At 33.1% G+C, this 7615-nt stretch overlaps 1 long non-coding RNA gene across 1 annotated transcript in view; it reads left to right on the top strand.

Moving 5' to 3' along the window:
* The first annotated feature begins 6579 nt into the window (after positions 1-6579).
* The window catches only part of LOC139501051 (uncharacterized), a 19923-nt gene continuing 18887 nt past the window's right edge, over positions 6580-7615 (top strand). Inside the window, exon 1 of the long non-coding RNA XR_011658446.1 lies at positions 6580-6687. This is a non-coding gene — a long non-coding RNA (uncharacterized lncRNA). The remainder of the gene's footprint in view (positions 6688-7615) is intronic.

Below are 7615 nucleotides of genomic sequence, written 5' to 3'. Positions count from 1 at the left end.
ACGTCATGTTTGCAAAATACCATCTTTTCTGCAATTTAATTATTTTGTATTTGTTATTAGATAAATGATTTAAACCGTTTTGCTTGATTTGGCTATTCGTATTTTTTGGACAATTACCATGGTAGTCAGCAGTTTTAAGAACATCCGGTGTTCGACCTGCTAGTTAAATGCGTTTTGACACAAAATACTTTTTCACTTTTTTGATCTTTTGAAAACTGTTATTTGTGCTGTATTTAGACTCCTCAAATATTCAATATATCATAAAATTCAATTCTATGTATGTATTATTACAGGTGATCGTCCTTGTGAAGACAAAACGGGAGTAAATTGTACGCTGTTTGTTGCCAGCAATATATGTAATGTACCTACAGCTAAGATCTACTGTGCAAAGACATGCAAACTCTGTTCGCCAGTTCATGTTGTAAATGGACCTCCAATTGGATAAACTTCGAATCAGGCCTTCATAATGGTTTCTTCTTTGTTACTAAATAAAAGTGTATGTTTTTGTAAGATAGAAACTAACAACGTGCCTTTATTTACCACGTACATTTGTGCGATCGATATCAACTTTCATTCTAGATGCATGATACCTTCGTTAGAAAGTATGTTCTGGATTACGATAAAGATGATGCCTTATTTATTTGTTACGAAAAACATTTTCCCACGCGTCTTTACCATTTCTTCATGTGAGTAGGGGTCCCTTTATTAATGTTTTATTGTTAAAGGATTGTTTGGTTTGCCATACAACTAGGTTCCAACAACCATTTTTTAGATCAATGTCCTAGATGTGCAAAGTCATGAATATGCAAGTGGATATCTAACAACTCAATGTAGATTATAAACTCTTCAGAAAACAGTCCATTAGAAAACTGCAAATGGTGAAACACTGAGTGAAACATGTGAAAGACTCTTGTCATTTGTTAAAATTATATCCTTCGAGGTTTCACCAACGATGAGTATTGTATACTGTGAATTTAGAAATTATTGCGAGGTTTTTATTATTTCGAAAAATTTGACAGGGTTGTAATTGCAATAATTAAAACTCGCATTTTGAAATATCGTATATGATTGAAACAGGATTTTTCTCCAAATCGTAAAAATAAAAATCGCAGTTAAGGCCAAAATGGCGAAATCGCAATAATAAATGCACGCAATAATTTCTGAATGTTTTCTCAGTTCTGTGTTTTAGGGAGAGTAGAATTGAAACACGAAGATTTACAAAACTATAAAAATAAGATTGAATAAATCAATACAATTTACCAAAGTTGGCAATCGACTCTTTTCGGAATTATTACCATTCAACGTCTACAGCTACTATTTTGTGTTTTTATTGAGAACTATATTAGATGGAGAGAAAACAGAAATTATAAATACAATGTTGTCATTCAAATATAAAGAGTAATTGACTTAAAAGAAACCCCGAGGGTATCACTAGCCCAGTAGTCAACACTTCGCGGTTGACATGAATATCAATAATGTGGTCATTTTTATAAATTTCCTGTTTACAAAACTTTGATTTTTTCGAAAAACTAAGTATTTTCTTATCCCAGGCATAGATTACCTTAGCTGCATTTGGCACAACTGTTTGGAATTTTGGATATTCATTGCTCTTCAACTTTGTACTTGTTTGGCTTTATAAATATTTAGATATGATCGTCACTGATGAGTTTTATGTAGACGAAACGCGCGTCTGGCGTACTAAATTATAATCCTAGTACCTTTGATAACTTTTTACACCACTGGGTTGATGCCACTGCTGGTGGACGTTTCGTCCCCGAGGGTATCACCAGCCCAGTAGTCAAAACTTCTGTGTTGACATGAATATTAATAATGAGGTCATTTTTATAAATTTTCTGTTTACAAAACTTTGAATTTTTCGAAAAACTAAGGATTTTCTTATCCCAGGCATAGATTACCTTAGCCGTAATTGGCACAAATTTTTGGAATTTTGGATCCTCAATGCTTTTCAACTTTGTACTTATGTGTACTGTATGTGGCTTTATAAATATTTTGATATGAGCGTCATTGATGAGTCTTATGTAGACGAAACGCGCGTCTGGCGTACTAAATTATAATCCTGGTACCTTTGATAATTTTTATCCATTTTCCTAGCGTTTTTTTTTTACCAAAACTCAGGAACACTTAAATAGTCTTAGATGCATGATTTTTTTCTCATTGTTGCTAGAGGATTTGAACTAGCTGACAGTAATTGCGAGTACTCTCAGACCTGTACTTAGTGTATTTTTGTTGTTGGGATGTACAAGTACCCGGTTACGTTTACTCTGTGTGTTTGTTAGATGTATTTCTATATGTATCCATCTGACGAGTTAAGCCTTTTTCAACTGATTTGTATAGTTTTTTAATATATTGTACTGTTTCACAACTTTCCCAGGTTAAGAGGAGGGTTGGAATACCGCTAACACCTATAGACCGCACAATTATGTACGTGTGTGCCTGCCCCAAGTCCGGAGCTTGAAAATAAGGGGCGAAAAATATCAGACCGACAGCCAAACTCATAGATCGAAAATATATTTACATCGCCATGGCTAAACAATTATTAAAAGACAAACAGACAAATAATAGTACACAAGACACAACATAGGAAACTAAAGAGTAAACACCACGAACCCAACCAAATACTCGGGGTGATCTCAGGTGCTCCGGAAGGGTAAGCAGATCTTCCTCCACATGTTGGACCCGTCGTATTGCACACGTTCAAACACATCCGGTGGATAGTTTAATTCGGTAGTTCGCTTTAGTGGTGAAAATGGTAGTTAGTTGTCTTTACCACCTATATCCGACATCATCTGTGAAACGGTTAATCTATTAAGGTCAACAAACTCGTGGTGGCATCTGTAAAATTAACAAAGGGATGATTTCAACTTCACCATTTGGAACTATTGGTTTAAAAGCTTCCTTGTGAGGATCAATCATCTATCAATGAAATCATGATATGAAACATAATCCCGGGAATATCGTATCGATTGGGCGATATATACTCCGTATGCAGGCGCGACTGGAATATAGGAAAGTTCACAATTGAGAAGCTGAAATCATCCCGTTTGTCGTTTTGTTTTTAACCGACCCTGATTGTCAACGTCTATATTGTTGTTGTTTCACATTTGTATTTTGTTCATTGTTTGGTACATGTTTTCTCGTTTGAATTGTTTTTCATTATTTCGGGGCCTTATATAGCATACCTTGCGACATGGGCTTTGCTCATTTTTGAAGGCCGTACAGTGATTTACAAGTGTTAATATATGTGTCACTTGGTCTCTTGTGGAGAGTTGTCTCGTTGACTATTATATGGCATTTTTTTTTTTTGGAACATTTAAAAATATGTCAACAAGTCTTTACATATATGAGCTACTAAAATTAAGTTTTTATAATTGCAAATGTGAAAACTTCGCACATAGATCCAACATGTGCACAGTTATTTGTCACCATACGCGTACTACTCTCAACAATAAGCCAAAACTCATATTGTAATTTGAATAAAAAAGTTAACGTCATGAAATTCAGATTAAATGACAAATATGACAGACACTCACCAACAACAATAACAGAGTGTTTATTTGTTCCACGTTTTGCATTTCTTGCGAAAGCTATAGTTGGTACCGAGAAACTATAAACTTCAAAAATTGTAAATAAACCGAAATGTTTTATGATGTGTTTCGATGTTTATCTTCAATAGTATAATATATATGGATATGAACTTAGTTATTAGTATATCGTATTTGGTCTCTGGAGGAGGAAATGTTTATTTGGCAATCACACTGTGATGCCTATTGCACTTCTTTAGAACCATGGGTCCTATTTGGCACCACCATTAACAGATATCAACAAAAGCATGGCTATGACAAAAAGAGGTCTGCAGAACTCAAAATGTGTTACTGGAACAAACATCATAAAAAATAGTTTTTAATTCAGAATCCAATAACTATTACAATACAACATATTCTTATTATACTATTTGACAGGTAATAATGTTTAACAAACAAGATGTATTAGTACCTGTAGGTAAATATAACGAAATCTTCAGTTAGGAACAAAGAAGGCTATCTTATTTTATTTGAAATCAACACTTTCATGTAAGTTAGTATTTATTAGATATTTCTGTCCCCACTAGAACAATGTCCTTATTTTGTTTTTCATTGCATGTGGTTGAAGCTAATTTGAAGGTATATTAGAATACCATGGTTAACCAATACGGTATATTTATAATACATAAGTAAATAAATATTTATATCTAACAGAAGTTTCTCAGTAAACTATAGTAGAGAGTATTTCAGGCATTCATTTATGTCATTTAAGATACCGGAAAATGTGAAAAGAGTCCGTATTTGCTTCCGGTGTTTGAAGGGTCTATGTCTACAGTGGCAGTAACTATATCTTGTCATTTGTTCTCGTTACCACTCTTTGCCGACCCTACATATTATGTTTATTGTTAATAGTTTCTCGTCCTGATTAGGCGTAAATTAACAGTTGTCACCATATAACAGACATTAAGTCAACTTCAGTAAATCAATCTTGATGGGAAGATCTGTTAAACAAAAAAAACTGTAATATTCCATTAAGTACAAGGTTAACGGTTCAGGTCCGTCAGTGCTTTGGGATTATATTGAATAAGAACGTGCAACAGATTTAACCTCTTATGTCATATTGGAGAAGATAAAAATTACGCAATATGAAATCAGTTATATGTTACATGGTCAGGTTGGTCAATATTGTTGAATACCGTTCGTTGACCTATATACTTAATTAAAGTAGGGGCGAAAGATACAAAAGTGACAGTCAAACATATTGATCGACAACAAACTGACAACACCATGTTTAAAAAAGAAAAATGACAATTACTTCTACGTCATTCAGTGGCTGTTTATCTTTGAGTGGTATTAATACCCAATTTCATCTTTGTTAACACATAGGTGTACTAACAACTGATAATATTGTGATTTGTTCTAATTAAAATTCAATTTATATTATTTACAGGGACCTCGGAGGCCGTGTGGTCCTAGTGGTTTCAACTATTGTATCGCTAACATGTCAAGATCAAGGTTGTACGCTCAAACCCAAAAGAAGGCAGATGCGCGCAATGTTGAATATTAATTGAAATGGATTATCAGTTATTCTGCCGAAGATTGTTGGGTTTTACCTGAAAGTCCGCCTTTCTTCACCAATACAGGATCACAATGAAAAAGCCAATAGATTTGTAAGTGGCAATATACGAGTTACGCATACACATGTAGTAACCAGCAATATTTTTTAATTGGTATTGAGCTGATCAAAAATATATAGTTACCCTAAAAAGTATTTCATATTTTACAATATTTATTTAACATGCTTACACAAAATGTCTTATATACATGTATATATCAAATCTTACAATTTTGTACTAAAGTGAACAATTTATATAATCCTTTACATTGATCAACAAAAAGGGGTTACTACTTGATATAAAAACATATTTGCCTTGTTCAATCATTAATTCGCTTTTATCAGTCATTCGGGTTCAGGTTCAGTCTTGTCAAAATGAGCTAAGACAAATCGCTGATGAATTATTCACAAGTGAATATTTTGAACACATTGTACCCGTATTCATTTGACCTACGACTGATTTACTCCTTAGCTGGAGATGGGTACGCATGTATTCAGCAAATAATAAAAAAAAAAGTAAAGGAAAAAAGTAACATTGAAATTGAAACAAGGATAACACATTTAATTAACAGGCTCGATCAACGAAACACCATTCTTCTACAGGTAGAAAATACACACGAAATGGTGATACAGATTTTCAAGTCCATGCATTGTTAATTGTTAATTGTTCATTGTTTATTGTCTACATTTGTTGCCTTGATATACGTTTTAATATGCTATAAATAAAAGATGAGAATTTGAGTGAATTGATTTACATGAATTTGTCAGTTTATTGCCCTTAAAGCACATCTTTATTGCTTTTAAAAAAAATTTAAAACTAAAATGATGGCACTAATCATGCTTCTTGCTTTTGTATTACAGCGATGGTACGCCCACCAGTTAGTACATAATTATGTTTACTTTATACTGATGAGGGTGTTAATATTAGAATTAAGACTTTGAACGCAATACTTTAACTAAATTCATTGATGTTCCCATCGATAAAACTGAATGTTTACATGTAGTTAAGATCCGGTTTGTAATGTTGACCGTATGTAGGTTAAGTTTACATATATTAGATATTAAGAAAGTCATATTTATTAGGAGTAATTTAGGAAGAGATTTATATTTAATAAAACATATAACACTGGAAGTATTATGAATTACGTTATTTATCTATTCAGTAAAAAACCCATTTCAATCCTGTGTCTTTTAAATTCATTTGTACGTTAGTATCAGTCTAGTAAACATGAATGATGCTTATTTATAAATTATCCAAGGCAACGAACTTGAATTTCATTAAAAAGAACACTTATTTCACCGGCACAAACACAAGTACTTTATTTAACCAAAAATATTTTGAAGTTATTGTTTACTTTCGTGGTGAAAAATTGCTCTCAATTTACTTCATTGATAAAATCGATATCTCAAATGCCCTAGACATAACCATAAACTGCATGATTTTAGTATATCTACATTGTCCTAGATTCAGTTTGTCTTTCTTATCGAAAGCATTCAGTACAAGGAGAGATCTCGAAAGTCTTCACAATGGTAAGTATAAACATTAAATACAATTCTCACAACAATAAAGAACCAGGTTCACGACTTTCTTTTGATGAAAAAATTGTTTCCCGTAAATAAGTACGGACTTGTTTATATTTTTTTTTTTAGAAATGAGTGCTATGTTATTTGTGAGCTCACGATAGGTTCTTTAACAAGCATACTGGTTGACCTAAGGTCATGATCAGTAGTATATTTTTCTGTGTAGTTCACCAATGTATTGCCTGCTCTTGGTCATTCTGATTTACGGATACAGAAATTCACGATGACTGCAGAAAAAAATACGACAAAAAGATGAACAAGTTTTCAAACACAGAAATTAAAAGACTGAGCGAAATGATAAAAAAATACCGAAAGGGATCGCTTGTGTTCAGGAAGGGCAGGCAGGTCTTTTATATCGTTCAAGCAGTTAATTAAAAGGTTAACAAACATTCTAGTTTTTAACCTGCTAAAAAAATCCGATATAGTGACCTCTAAATACCAGATAGTCGTTTAAAGTAAACTATAGAAGCCTTATCGGGTATTTCTAAAATAGGAGATGTCACTAATTTAAACGTGTGTATAACGTGCCATAAAAGCATATTTGTCTTAAAACTGCAAAGGATATAATTTGTCTAGTATAGCTTCATATTGAAAGCCAACGGGGTAAAACTCTTAATTGATAGTGCACATGAGAACTACTCGGTTTTTGGTTAGGTTTTTGTGTCATGGCCAGTTTATTTTCGACTAATGGGTTTGCATGTTCCTTGAGTAACTTTTGTCTAGTCACAGAGTCAAGTTCAAAGATTACACAGGTAAAATAGCTACGGACGTTTCGCGGCCGTGGTAATAAACGTCCGTAAAAAATCCGTAATACGGATGTACTACGGATGAAACGGTTACGTCCGTAAAACGTCTGTAAAAATACATCCGTTAAAAC

This window comes from Mytilus edulis, chromosome 13, assembly GCF_963676685.1.
Source record: "Mytilus edulis chromosome 13, xbMytEdul2.2, whole genome shotgun sequence".
Classification (NCBI taxonomy): Eukaryota; Metazoa; Mollusca; class Bivalvia; order Mytilida; family Mytilidae; genus Mytilus; species Mytilus edulis.
The sequence above is the reverse complement of the archived record's forward strand: the minus strand, read 5'-3'. Positions and strand labels throughout refer to the sequence as shown.